The sequence below is a fragment of the Taudactylus pleione genome, unplaced genomic scaffold (assembly GCF_031769625.1).
Source record: "Taudactylus pleione unplaced genomic scaffold, aTauple2 ptg000398l, whole genome shotgun sequence".
Lineage (NCBI taxonomy): Eukaryota > Metazoa > Chordata > Amphibia > Anura > Myobatrachidae > Taudactylus > Taudactylus pleione.
In genome coordinates this window covers 7,550,976-7,566,046 of record NW_028284800.1, presented here as the reverse complement: position 1 = coordinate 7,566,046, position 15,071 = coordinate 7,550,976, and the positions used below count along the sequence as shown (strand labels likewise).

At 45.5% G+C, this 15,071-nt stretch overlaps 1 protein-coding gene across 2 annotated transcripts in view; it reads left to right on the top strand.

Annotated features, from left to right (window-relative positions):
• PRKAG2 (protein kinase AMP-activated non-catalytic subunit gamma 2) overlaps positions 1-15,071 on the top strand; it is a 457,564-nt gene that overhangs the window by 169,073 nt on the left and 273,420 nt on the right. The window contains exon 1 of one of the 2 annotated variants that reach the window (XM_088446442.1): positions 4,043-4,595. The exons of the other annotated variant lie outside the window; for it this stretch is intronic. The gene's annotated coding sequence lies outside the window, so the exon portion shown is untranslated. Of the gene's footprint in view, positions 1-4,042; positions 4,596-15,071 lie in introns of those variants that run through there. 2 annotated transcript variants of the gene reach the window in all.

Here is a 15,071-nt window from a genome sequence, read left to right as displayed (position 1 = left end):
TGAACATAGGGAAAGACCTTAGCCGTTCCTTGCCACTCCGTGTCGTAAATGGCATATTGGCAAGTTCATGTTTCTCCTCAGATGATTTAAATGTTTTTTTTAAGGTCATTTTCCTGAACTTTGTCATTTGGGATTTTATATGCCCCCTAGTATGACATTGGGCATCGACCTTGGCAGACGACGTTGATGGCATTTTATCATCTATGTCATGACTAGAGGCAGCAGCTTCAACACTAAGTTCTTGATCTTTCCCTATTTTATTTTTATCAGACAAAGTTTTGTCCTCCATTTATGTTATATTGATATATACGTGCGGCTAAGGCACACACAAACACAGAAAAGAAGAATTTTTTATTTTTTTTGGAGTACACTTTGTGGGTTACACCACCCTTTAACAGATGAGCCAGCTGGCTCTTTACTTATGACACAGGCGCACGCTTGGCGCTGCTCATTTGTTGATGCACGTGCGTCTACTGCGCATACATTTCACACACAAACACAGAAAAAAAGAATTGTTTATTTTTTGTGGAGCGCACTTTGGGATTTACACCACCCTTTAACAGACTTATGACACAGGCGCACGCTTGGCGCTGCTTCTTTGTTGATGCACGTGCGGCTACAGCGCATACAATTCATAACACAGAAAAGAAGAATATATATTTTTTTTTTTGGAGTGCACTTTGGGGGTTACACTACCCTTTAACAGACGAGCCAGCCGGCCCGCGATGACGCAATCGCACTGTCACGCCCATGCCCCACCCCCATTGTCGAGTCATTTTCGGGGCCACGCCCCCTTTTGATGTGACACGCCACCCTGCTGAGGACGCCCGACAGCTCCCTCCCGGAAGGAGGGAGCTAGAAGTTGGCATGTGTGGTTCAGAGTCAGGCGGGAAAACCCGAGCCGGATTCGGTTCCCGGCTCGGATCGGGGGGATTTGGATTTCAGAAATCCGAACTTGCTCATCACTAATATATATATATATATATATATATACACTCACTGACATGATTTCTAATGCATATTCCGCTCCTATCATACAATTGATCCGCACTGTACTGTATATTATATCACTATTATGCCTGACTCCCTAAAATACATACACACCGCCATGTAATCACTGCTCCGTATTATCCTGTATTACTGCTATACCTGTAATATCAATTAACACAGAGCCATGTAACCCCTCCCTGATCTGCATTATATTGTATATTAACCATATTATAAACTACTGTCCCCCAGCAAATTAAATCCCGCTCCGTATCATACTGTTATATATCTTATTCTATTATAACCCATGCACTGAAATATGTACACACAGCAATGTGATCCCTGATCCGAATTATGCTGTATATCTTATTCTATTATACCACATACACTGAAATATGTACACACAGCAATGTGATTTCTGATCTGTATTATACTGTATAGTATACTACCTCTTAAACTGTAAAACATATACATACGTTGCAATTTTCTCCCTGGCCTATATTACACCCTCACCTATACCCTCATTATACTGCAAACCATACATGCCTACCCTCCCGGTTTTCGCGGGAGGCTCCCGATTTTTCGGGTAACCCCCCGCACCCCCGGAAGGGTAGGCATTTCTCCCGCATTCTGCCCACTTCCTAGTGAAGTGGGCAGAATTAGGAGAATACCCGCGGCAATCGCGGGTCTCCGTGAAGGGGGCTGGGCTTAAGCTGTGATTCTGCATGAATCACAGCATTTGGCCCCGCCCCCTATGTAAATTGTGCCCAATCACGGCAATTTTACCGCGAGGGGGCGGGGCTTAATGACGCAAATCGTCAAGCCCCGCCCCCGTCGGCCCCCTGCTGCTTCTCTTACCCGGGCATCTCCGGGGAAGAGAATATTAAAGGTAGGCAACCCTGCTGCAAACACTGCATTTACTGATCTGCATAAAACTGAATATTGATGCTGTTAAAGGGATGGATGTTACAGCTATAACTGCTGTTGCTCAGTGCTGGGGGAAACAGCAATGAGGGATTGTGATAAGGGGCAGAGGTAAACAATTAACATTAATAGGATAGCACTGGGACAGTAGCTATGAAGGAGGGCAATATAATAGGATAGCACTGGGACAGTAGCTATGAAGGTGGACAATATAATAGGATAGCACTGGGACAGTAGCTATGAAGGTGGACAATATAATAGGATAGCACTGGGACAGTAGCTATGAAGGTGGACAATATAATAGGATAGCACTGGGACAGTAGCTATGAAGGAGGGCAATATAATAGGATAGCACTGGGACAGTAGCTATGAAGGTGGACAATATAATAGGATAGCACTGGGACAGTAGCTATGAAGGTGGACAATATAATAGGATAGCACTGGGACAGTAGCTATGAAGGTGGACAATATAATAGGATAGCACTGGGACAGTAGCTATGAAGGTGGACAATATAATAGGATAGCACTGGGACAGTAGCTATGAAGGTGGACAATATAATAGGATAGCACTGGGACAGTAGCTATGAAGGAGGGCAATATAATAGGATAGCACTGGGACAGTAGCTATGAAGGTGGACAATATAATAGGATAGCACTGGGACAGTAGCTATGAAGGTGGACAATATAATAGGATAGCACTGGGACAGTAGCTATGAAGGTGGACAATATAATAGGATAGCACTGGGACAGTAGCTATGAAGGTGGACAATATAATAGGATAGCACTGGGACAGTAGCTATGAAGGTGGACAATATAATAGGATAGCACTGGGACAGTAGCTATGAAGGTGGACAATATAATAGGATAGCACTGGGACAGTAGCTATGAAGGTGGACAATATAATAGGATAGCACTGGGACAGTAGCTATGAAGGTGGACAATATAATAGGATAGCACTGGGACAGTAGCTATGAAGGTGGACAATATAATAGGATAGCACTGGGACAGTAGCTATGAAGGTGGACAATATAATAGGATAGCACTGGGACAGTAGCTATGAAGGAGGGCAATATAATAGGATAGCACTGGGACCAGTAGCTATGAAGGTGGACAATATAATAGGATAGCACTGGGACAGTAGCTATGAAGGTGGACAATATAATAGGATAGCACTGGGACAGTAGCTATGAAGGTGGACAATATAATAGGATAGCACTGGGACAGTAGCTATGAAGGTGGACAATATAATAGGATAGCACTGGGACAGTAGCTATGAAGGTGGACAATATAATAGGATAGCACTGGGACAGTAGCTATGAAGGTGGACAATATAATAGGATAGCACTGGGACAGTAGCTATGAAGGTGGACAATATAATAGGATAGCACTGGGACAGTAGCTATGAAGGTGGACAATATAATAGGATAGCACTGGGACAGTAGCTATGAAGGAGGACAATATAATAGGATAGCACAAAGAAATATAGCTATAGAAGATATTCAAAGTAATAATCCACAATGATACTTATCTTGTCTGTTCCCTCTCTGTCCCTGTGCATGTGCACATGTAACTCTTCCCACAAGTACACTGCCTCCTCCCCTCCTACCTGCCTTTATATCGCCCCTGTTGTCTCCCCACCCCCTGACCTGACCATGCTGCCCCTACTGGCCAGTATGCCTCCCCAGGTGTTAAACTAGGGACAGGCCCCTTAGCCCGTCCCCACCTTTTTCGCACCGCTGGCCCGCGGGTCACCTCGTGCCCCTCCCCCTTACAGGGCTCCGGCGCCATTATGGCATCCTCCGCTTTTATATAGACAGTAAATGGAAACATGCATGACCAAGTTATTGCACAAACCGAGGGCCAGGTTATTGCACCTAAACAAGGGATTTCTCCACATAATGCTGAGAATTATAATTAGACACATGCAGCCAAACATGGGAGACTGAGCCCAGCTAACTGCACTTACTACGTTATTAATAGCTCCTCCTATTTATACCATTGGCCATTCATGTTATTTATACTCCTGCCTGTTACACATAGTCCCATCCATTTCCTCTCCAGTACTTCTACTGTTTACTGATAACATGCTCAGTGAGGCGTGTTTACATGAACGTGACCCTGCTTAGTACACAGTGCTTCCGCATGGCTAACATAGAAACACTGGCTTCAGATTTCTTGAGAAACATACAAACAATACTAGCGCAACGCAGAAATTAGATCTCTTTACCAAAACAGTTGTGATTCAAGGGGAACCACAGCCATGGCACAGACATCCTGTAGTAGTACTTTGGTAGTAGTAGGGCACAGACATCCTGTAGTAGTACTTTGGTAGTAGTAGGGCACAGACGTCCTGTAGCAGTACTTTGCTTGTAGTAAGGGTTAACATGACAGGATGCTGTGTTCATGTAACAGGATCTTCCAGTAGGCCTGATACATTTTTGTCACAGGGACGGATGGATAGAGCTGACTGCCTGTAATATACAGAGATACTTGAGCCGTCCTCTTCCCTCTTCCTTCGCTCTGTGATGGGAACTAGGAAACACACTCAGTGTTTATGCCCATCTGTTGCAGGCATAATGATGCAAGCAGGAGTCCAAGCAAACAGTCAAATGATTCACCTCAGAAGATCACACTAACTTCTTCCCATAGGCACCACCAGCTACCCTTGAGGACACTCCAGACTTGTAAGTCACCAACTAGTTTTCTTATTACACTTGGCATGACCCACAAGAGTTTCTTTACAGTGAGCAGCCCTAGACTGATTAAGGCATGCCTGGACTAGTATTTCTACCAAAGCTGGAAAGCCATAGGTTGCTTACCTCTGCCTTACAGCATGGTCTGTTATCATGCCTAGAAGGCAAAGCTACAGCAGGGCCAAAACTAGGATTTTTGTCACCCTGGGCAAGACAGTAATTTGGCGCCCCCTCCCCCCCCCATGTAATTCCACCATAGTAATGCCCCCTGCAGCAGTGCAACTATAGTTATGCCCCTGTAGTAGTGCCCATATGGTAATGCCCCTGTAGCAGTGCCCATATAATAATGCCCCCATAGTAATGTCCCTGTAGTAGTGCCCACATAGTAATGCCCATGTAGTAGTGCCCATATGGTAATGCCCCTGTAGTATAGCCCATATGTCAATGCCCCCATAGTGCCGCTTACCCCCCTAAAAAAAAGTACCTTAAACCCCGCTCCCACGTCCGCCGCCGTCCGCCTGGCTGCTCCTCGGAACTATGGGAGAGACTTCATGACGTCTCTCCCATAGTGCCCGTTGGGAGAGCCGGAAGCTGGAGTTCAGGAGAGAACCCCAGCTACCGCGGCGCTGCAGGGAAGGAGTCGGGCGTCTGCTGGTAATAAAATCTCAGCGGGCGTCCGGCTTGGAGCCCCCCTGCGGCGCTGGGCTGGAGGACACTGGCGGCGGGTGCAGCAGCGCACCTGGAGCACGTGCACCTTCAGCCCACTCCCCCTAGTTGCAGCCCTGGCTACAGTACCAACCATCAGCTCCTAACTGTCATTTTACAGGCTGTTTAAAAAATGCCAGGAGCAAATTGGTTGGTACTTTATCTCTCTCCACTGTATCTCTCTCCAAGGTTTGATATATCTCCCCCTTAAGCTGTTTACACACTAAACGATGTATATACCCAGTGATTAGTGCTTAAGTGGTAATTGGCTCATTCAGAGCTTTTCAGGAACAGATTTAAAGCGACTTAAGATTACAAATTGAGCAAGATGATTTCACATGGTAAATTCATTACTATTTCAGTCTGATGGAACAATGCTTGCTATATACAATATAACCTGATGCAGTGTTAAAATCCACTTGCATCACATTCCTGTCTTATCAGTATTAAGTCCTAGGAAAGGAGCGCACAAACGTTTTTGATCCAAGAGTTGTATTGGAAGATAGTACTCCTTTTAATGGGCTGCAATAAAACTTGCTTAAACGTGTATACTATGTAGAAATGACTACAGGAAAAGATGGATCTCTGCAGTTATGCCATATCTCGAGTATATCATACCGCACAACATTGTAAAAATGTCCACTTGTGGATAGAAGTGTGCTCACCATGGCAATGTAGCACCACCAGAGAGGCCGAGGCCATGCTATGTAACAGGTGTGGTCACATGACGGCAGTGAGACACTCATCTCCCCTGTAATATATGTGGCCTTCCTCAGCTCTCTAGTAATGCAACAATCCCTCATCTCTCTAGAGCAGTGATTCCCAACTTCGATCCTCAAGGCACACTAACAGTCCTGGTTTTAGTGATATCCATGCTTGAGCACAGATGTTAAATCAAAATAACTGAGGTACTAATTAAGTCACCTGTGCTCAAGTATGGCTATCCTTAAAACCTGGGCTGTTAGTGTGCCTTGAGGACTGTGGTTGGGAAGCCCTCCTCTAGAGAGACATTCAACCCATCAGCTCTTATGTAACCCATACCCCCATGATAACCTATGTAATAAAACAGCCCCCCACCCCTGTAATAACACATTTCTTCCACATTGTTCTTGTTCCCGCTCAACCTGCAGGTGTTACTTATATCCCACCACTTATCACATGCATAGTGGTGTTTATGAATGCCGTATGTATGATTAGATGCGCTTAAACACGCAAAGGACAGCTCTTCCGATAATAGCAGGCTTGCCGACATTCTGGCAGCCCCCTCTAGGAGGGGGCAGCCAGGCCTGACAAGCAGGGGGGCGTGGCTCGGTAGAGGGGGCCTGGCCAGAGATACTACCTGGCAATGGGGGCAGAGCGGGGGTGTGGACACGGAATCCCGTTATTTTGGGCCCACCCCCACTGAAGCAGGGGGGTGGGGCCACGATGCCGCAATTCAGCGCGAAACGTGTCACCGCCAAACACCATCCCCCCTCCCACTGCAGGGGTTTTATGGTAACTGTTGGGGGGGGGGTGGTTGGCCGGGATCTTGCCAACCTTTCCGAGGGGGCCGGGAGTGGCACCCGATTTTCGGGAGGCTCCCGGCCGAATCGGGAGGGTAGGCAAGTATGGATAATAGCTGTCCTGGGAATTCTGTGTTAAGAAGCCGCTAGGCTTCTATAGGCAACGCCATCTATAGATTATGTTGTCTATCGGGAGCAAGCTATGGAAAGTTTCACTTTCTGAAGTTTGATGCAAACCAGCACATCGTAGCACCATAGCATTCAGTGGGGACTTCAGTGCCGGCGGGCCGCAGCGGATATCTCCAATATCTGCGGCAGACCTTTTATACATATGAGGTTTACTGCAAACCTCCGAAAACAGTAGGTTTTGAAAGTTTGACCGCATTTTTAGTCTTGATCATCCTGTTCCTATATCAACATATTCTCTCTTCTTCCCCCATATAGCAACATATTTTTCTCCTATAACAACACATTCTTACCTCTATAGCAACTACCGTCTCTCCCTATAGTAACACATTCTTCCCTATGCCCCTATAGCAACAAATTCATTATTATTTTCAGTCTGATGCAACAATTACTGTATATAACCTTATGCAATGTTAAAATCCAATTGCATCATATTCAATACATCAATACAGTTCAAAGCAAACCATGACGTGCTTTACTTTGAATAATATTGCAGTTTTAAATTTCCCACTTAAATGCGGCCATATTAAAACATTCTCCTTGCACCTCATTATCCCAGTTGTAAAAAAACAGTATGGCAGAGAAGACAAGTGAAGCTCATTCATTTTCCGTCAGAGTGACTTCACTGTTACACTGAATGGGGCCCACAGCCACAGTGAGTGTGAGAGACCCAGTACAATGTGGATCAGATACAGTGGTACCCAGGAAGCTGGCATAGTAATACTGCTGTAGCTTCTGTCAGTGTACCAGGCCTCCTGTTCTGCAGGATGCGGTCAGAATGCTGACGCCGGATTCCTGACACGTATCAGAAAACTGGTGCAGGCACCCTGACTGCCGGAATCCTGAAGGTAAGTACTGGGGTTAGGCGGAGGATTAGGAGTTAGGCACTAGAGGGAGGGTTAGGGTTAGGCACTAGGGGGGAGGTTAGGTTTAGGCTGCAGGCAGGGAGAGTTAGGGGTAGGGTTAGGGGTTAGGTTAGGATTACTTACCCGGGGGGCGACGGTATTCTAACTAGGGATGTGCAGGCTCGGATAGGTTCGAGTTTGCACGTGGAGTTCGGATTTTTCCCTCCAAAAAAACGGAACTCAGAAAGAGGTAAAACGTCATCTTACATGGACGAACATCATCATTCCTGGACAAAAGTCCAGGAATGATGATGTTCGTCCATGTAAGATGACGTTTTGCCTCTTTCTGAGTTCCGTTTTTTTGGAGGGAAAAATCCGAACTCCACGTGCAAACTCGAACCTATCCGAGCCTGCACATCCCTAATTCTAACCTGGTCGGGATGCCGGCGTCGGGCTTCTGATTGCCGGGATCCCAACCATCGGCATCCCGTACTCAACCCCTATTCTGCATCCTGCAGGACACATACAGTCAGGTCCATAAATATTGGGACATTGACAGAATTTTTATATTTTGTCCTCTATTCACCACCACAATGGCTTTGAAATTAAACAAACAAGATGTGATTTAACTGCAGACTTTCAGATTTAATTTGAGGGTAATTACATCCAAATCAGGTGAACGGTGTAGAATTTACAACGGTTTCTATATGTGCCTCACACTTTTTAAGGGGCCAAAAGTAATGGGACAAAGTAAACAATCCTAAGTCTAACTTTCACTTTTTAATACTTTGTTGCAAATCCTTTGCAGGCAATTACAGCCTGAAGCCTGGAACACATAGACATCACCAGATGCTGGGTTTCATCCCTGGTGATGCTCTGCCAGGCCTCTACTGCAAATGTCTTCAGTTCCTGCTTGTTCTTGGGGCATTTTCCCTTCAGTTTTGTCTTCATCAAGTGCGATGCATGCTCAATCGGATTCAGGTCAGGGGATTGACTTGGCCATTGCGTAACATTCCACTTTTTAGCCTTAAAAAACTCTTTGGTTGCTTTTGCAGTATGCTTTGGGTCATTGTCCATCTGCACTGTGAAGCGCCGTCCAATGAGTTCTGAAGCATTTGACTGAATATGAGCATATAATATTGCCCGAAACTCTTCAGAATTCATTCTGCTGCTTTTGTCAGCAGTCACATCATCAATAAATACAAGGGAACCAGTTCCATTGGCAGCCATACATGCCCACGCCACGACACTACCACCACCATGCTTCACTGATGAGGTGGTATGTTTTGGATCATGAGCAGTTCCTTTCCTTCTCTTCCCATCACTCTGGTACAAGTTGATCTTTGTCTCATCTGTCAATAGGATGTTGTTCCAGAACTGTAATGGCTTTTTTAGATGTTTGGCAAACTCTAATCTGGTCTTCCTGTTTTTGTGGCTCACCAATGGTTTGCATCTTGTGGTGAACTCTCTATATTCACTCTTGTGAAGTATTCTCTTGATTGTTGACTTTGACACATATACATCTACCTCCTTGAGAGTGTTCTTGATTTGGCCAACTGTTTTGAAGGGGTTTTTCTTCACCAGGGAAATAATTCTTCTGTCATCCACCACAGTTGTTTTCCGTGGTCTTCCGGGTCTTTTGGTGTTGCTGAGCTCTCCGATACGTTCTTTCTTTTTAAGAATGTTCCAAACAGTTGATTTGGCCACACCTAATGTTTTTACTATCGCTCTGATGGGTTTGTTTTGATTTTTCAGCCTAATGATGGCTTGCTTTACTGATAGTGACAGCTCTTTGGATCTCATAGTGAGAGTTGACAGCAACTGATTCCAAATGCAAATGTCACACCTAGAATCAACTCCAGACCTTTTACCTGCTTAATTGATAATGAAATAATGAGGGAATAGCCCACACCTGTCCATGAAATTTCTTTTGAGTTGATAGTCCCATTACTTTTGGCCCCTTAAAAAGTGGGAGGCACATATAGAAACCGTTGTAATTCCTACACCATTCACCTGATTTGGATGTAATTACCCTCAAATTAAATCTGAAAGTCTGTAGTTAAAGCACATCTTGTTTGTTTCATTTCAAAGCCATTGTGGTGGTGAATAGAGGCCAAAATATGAAAATTCTGTCAATGTCCCATTATTTATGGACCTGACTGTAACTAGCCTTGACTATACTCTGCCATATTTTGACTATAGTAAATATTGTTTATTCTTAAACACAATAAGAAGTTTTGTTTCCTGCATAGAAAATTGCCTATTATACGCTTTTAATGCACTATTATTGGTGTTTTTTAAAACTCCTCATCCTAATACACATAGGGCCTGATTCAGACCCGTGTGCAGTGTGAACGGTACGGCATATTCACGGGTCAGCGCCGCAGTGGGAATGGGGTGAATCCTGGGTCTGACCCGACTTGGAACCGTGGGCCTGATTCAGACTTGTTCGCTAGGCTGCGTTCTCACGTAGCCTGCCGATGTTTGCAATCTGCACATCCGTATAAGACGCAGTGCGCGTGCGCGAACCAGTCCATGCGCTCGCGAAGCGATCGCACCCTGTACATAGACGCCCCGCTAGAATGGGTGACAGGATGTGCCATTTGTTGGTGGTGATAGGGGGTGGTCGATGAAAACGGGGGTGTGGTGGTGCGAACGTAGGCGTGTCTGTGTGTCTTAACGCCGTTTCAGCGGCATGCATAATTAAGATGCAGCGTCAGCATACATGTCACATGGCTGAATTACACACTGCAGCATTTGCAGTGCTTGCGGTAGGGAATGAATGGTAAGCCACAAGTGCTGCGTATGGGTCCGATGTTACCCAATGTTACCGATTGTTTAATACACTTCCTGGAGATGATGTGTGTCACTAAGGGAAAGTGGGCGTCTTTTGACAGGCTGGTGGGCATCTAAATACATACCGCAATCGCACGGCAAGACATAGTGGGCGTGCTAATGTCTTGCTAGCGATCCCGGAATTTGCATACTTGGCAGCTGACATCCTAGCGAACGGGTTTGAATCAGGATCCGTGTTTCAAATCCCGGGACAGACCCAGGTTTTTGGTGGAAAATGAGGAAAACAGAGCTGCTCTCCTAGTGACGCCACTGAGAGTTACCAACTAGCTGTAACTCATGCCAGGAAAATAGTGCAATTATTGTTACCTTTATCTTATAATTTATAATTCACCATCAGTTATTTACTTCTAGACTTCTTGGAGTTTTTTTTACTGATGATCTAATCCTGCAGTGATGAATCATGTTCTGCGTGTGTGTGTTTTGAATGATCAAACATATTTTTTGTGCTTGTGATGAATAATATGTTATTAGTACACCTACAGAGATGGATCCCTTTTTTTTTTTTAACTTATGAAATAATTGAGAGATTAAAATGGAATCAAAATATGTTTTAAGTCATGTGAAGGGCACACATTCCTGCTGTAGGGTTCACCCTTTACACAGGCAGCTTCATCCCAGCAGGATTTGTCTCATACTGTACGTCCCTGAAATACTGTTTATTGCAGAACACTGAAAAATAGATAAACCTTAATTCTTGGACATTCTTTGGCTATTTGTTTATGCCTCATGCAGTATAACTATAGCACTTGTTTTTCTGCGCTGTTTTTCATCCTTGTTTTGGCAATTGTACGATCTGTTTATCATTACAGGATACGAAACAAAACACATGAGTTTGGTGACCGAGGTTAAACTTCCAGCTCACTCCCAATTTACTATGTCACCGAGTGCTCACTTTTCTATCTGGATCAGTGATACAAACAAATAAGTAATTGTTAATGCAGATAACCAGAACGGAGAGACAGGGAACATATGAAGTATATTTCTTAAAAAATGTTTTTGCGGGTTCCTGTGGTTCATTTTTTCACTATGTGTGTGTGTTCCTGTGCTATTGTATTGTATTGTGTTCCTGTGTTATTGGATTGTATCGTTTTCCTGTGCTATTGTATTGTATTGTGTTCCTGTGCTATTGTATTGTGTGATGAGAAAATGTAATTATGTCAATGGACCTGATTCACCACGGATCGCTAATGCGATCGAAGCTGCGATTACGCATGCAAATATGCTGCGAAAATATGCTAATGTTTGCAATTGCAAAGGTAGCACAGAGACGCCCACTACCGCTTTCACACATATCATTAAGGCCTCACAGACCTGCGTATACATTGGTACCATCAAGTAACATCGGCCCCTCAAGCACATTTCGTCGCATGCAGTAAGTACTCCAGCTGTGTATGTCATCGCAGTGGCTAATTTCTGCACGCTCGAGTAAAAGCGTTTAAATGGACTGTCACGCCTGCGTTTCCACAACCACTCCCCCATCACCACCCCCAAACGCTGACGTACCGTTCCTCGGTGTGCGATGGTGTTGTATCTGCATAGGTGATCGAAGTGCGATCGCAATGCTAACTCATGCACGCGCACTGCGGTGCATATCCAGTACGCACCATCAACCGATCTGCGCAAGCTGTTGCAGTTGCGATCCGTGATGAATCAGGCTCAATGTCCAATACTGCGGAGTGTCTAGTTTGTGAGAACTGAAGCTGGCCCAGTCACAAATATATGGTTCTGTTGACAGTTTAGCTACACATGCGCAGTGTTATATTGCATGTACTTGGGCTCATTTTCAGTTAAACGTCTATTATTGTAAAAGTTTTGTTCTGCGCTTGTTGTTCTCGCATAGGTCCATTTTATTATTTGGGTCACCTTATATCTGAAGAGGCAGAAATAGCAACGGTGGCATTGAGTTGGCTGAGTACAATAAGAGTGTGTTTATGTAATTGCAACATACAACTCAGTTTAAGCAAGTCTCAAAATTGGATTATCTCATTATTACAGGGCGTCCCACAAACCTGGGCCTTTGGTCTTCCCTCAACCAGCCCGTCACTATAGACAGTAGATTAATTTTTTGCCGCGTTAGGACTGCTTTACAATGACCCGGATAAAGCGACTGTGGCGGAGGCGAGTCTCAAGTCCCTGAAACAGTAGAACAGAGCTGCAGAGGACTATTGTATGGAGTTCTGTAAATGGGCTGTCGAATGGACGAAGCCAATTTCATTGGGGATTATCAGACGAAATAAAGGATATCTTAGTCCAGTATCCTGCTCCGAGTTCCTTGGACGACCTCATGAACTTGACTATTCGCGTCGACTGACGTCTCCGGGAGCGCCGAGTAGAGAAGAAATTACCTTCTCAGTCCCCACGATCACCATTATGGATGGCTCCATCCGAGTCTGAAGAACCAATGCAGCTTTTTGTCTTCCGGCCGAAGAGGAACGTAGGAGATGTTCATTGGGTTTGTGCCTTTACTGTGACGGTAGAGGTCATGTTGCCCAGCTTTGTCCTCTAAAGTTGGGAAAAGGCAAGATCTAGGTGAGCTAGGGGAGGTACATCTAGGCCTTGCATCCATCTCCTTATAACCACAGTCATCCATCTATCCAACAAGCAAGTCTCCGTCCCTGCATTTGTCGAAAGTGGTGCAGCGGATAATTTCATGGACATGTCCTTGTGTCAAATCTTGTGTCTAACTCCGCTGCCCTTGTCCACTCCGGTGTCTGTGATTGTGCTGGACACATTCAGTCTTTCTGATCCCCCAGTGCTATTCCGGACTCCTCCTTTGCAGCTGGCGATTGGAGCTCTACATCGGGAAGAATTGTCGTTTCTTCTCCTGCAGTGTCTGCTGGCCCCAGTTGTTTTGGGGTTACAATGGCTGAAGAAACACAACCCCGTGATCCAGTGGCAGACTGGTGAAATTCTCGAATGTGGATCGACTTGCTTCTCCCACTGTCTGTCCCGACCTGTTCGTCTGGCTGCTGCAGTCTCCTCATCGGTTTAGGCTCCATATCAAGATCTAGCCGAGGTTTTCTCTAAGAAAAACGCTGATGTTCTGCCGCTCACCGTTCCTTCAACTGCGCCATCGATTTGTTACCTGGTGCTAGGCTTCCTAAGGGCAAATTATGGCCCTCATTCAGAGGCGGTCGCAAGAAGTGATCGCTTGTTCTAAATGAGGGCGGCCGCTTCTTTTTTTAAGTGCGGCCTCCTGGTCGCTAGCTAAGCTGCGGGTTACCACCCACAGCTTAGCGACCGACCAGGGTGATGGTCGCGATGGTCAAAACCATCGGGGCTTGCGAGGAGACCCTAAGGTTGGGTCTCGGCAACCACAAGCCCCAGGGAGCTTCCTGCTCTGATCGAGCAGGAAACTCCCCACTGACATCATTGCTGATGTCAGTGCAGCCGCCCACAAAATGGGAAGCGTTCCGTCAGGAACGCCTCCATTTGTGTAGCCACCCCCCGCCCCGCCTACAAAACGGGCTGAGCTGTCGATCAACATCAACAGCCGGCCCTTTTGTAGTGAGCTCCGGAGCGAGAGAGTTTCTCTCTCACTCCGGGGCTTGTGCACGCGCACTGCGGCCGCTGTGCGTGCGCAGGACCAAAACATCGAGCCAGTTGTGAGCGCTCAGCGCTTGCGACCGACTCTGATTGAGGTCCTATATGCTTTGTCCATTCCTGAGGATAAAGCCATGCAGGACTATATTCAAGAGGCTCTGGATAAGGGGTTCATTCATCCTTCTAAATCCCCAGTGGGAGCGGGTTTTTTCTTTATCCAGAAGAAGTATGGATCCCTCCGACCCTGCATTGACTTCCAGGGACTGAATAAAATCACAGTCAAGAATGCGTATACCTTGCTGCTCATCTCCGTTCTCTTTGAAACAACTGCGTGAGGCTTCTATCTTCTCGAAAATTTATCTCAGAGGCGCATATAACCTCATTCACATAAGAGAAGGGTTTCAGTGGAAGACGGCATTTAACACCCATTCGGGACATTTTGAATACCTGGTTATGCCGTTTGATCTCTCCAACGCCCCAGCCGTTTTTCAATATTTTATTAATGTGGTGTTAAGGGATTTCTTGGGGGTCTTTGCAGTGGTTTATTTATATGACATCCTCATCTATTCTAAATCTGTGGAGGAACATCGGACACATTCCAGGCGGATCTTGCAAAGATTATTAGCTAACAACCTGTATGCCAAACTGGAGAAATGCGAGTTTGATGTTAAGGAGGTGTCATTCTTGGGCTACAGTATTTCTTCGCAAGGTTTTTCCATGGATCCTGGCAAAGTGAAGGCCATCTTGGACTGGGATCAACCCAATTCGTTGATCCAGCGATTTCTGGGTTTTGCTAATTATTATCGCAGGTTCATAAAGTCCTTTTTTTC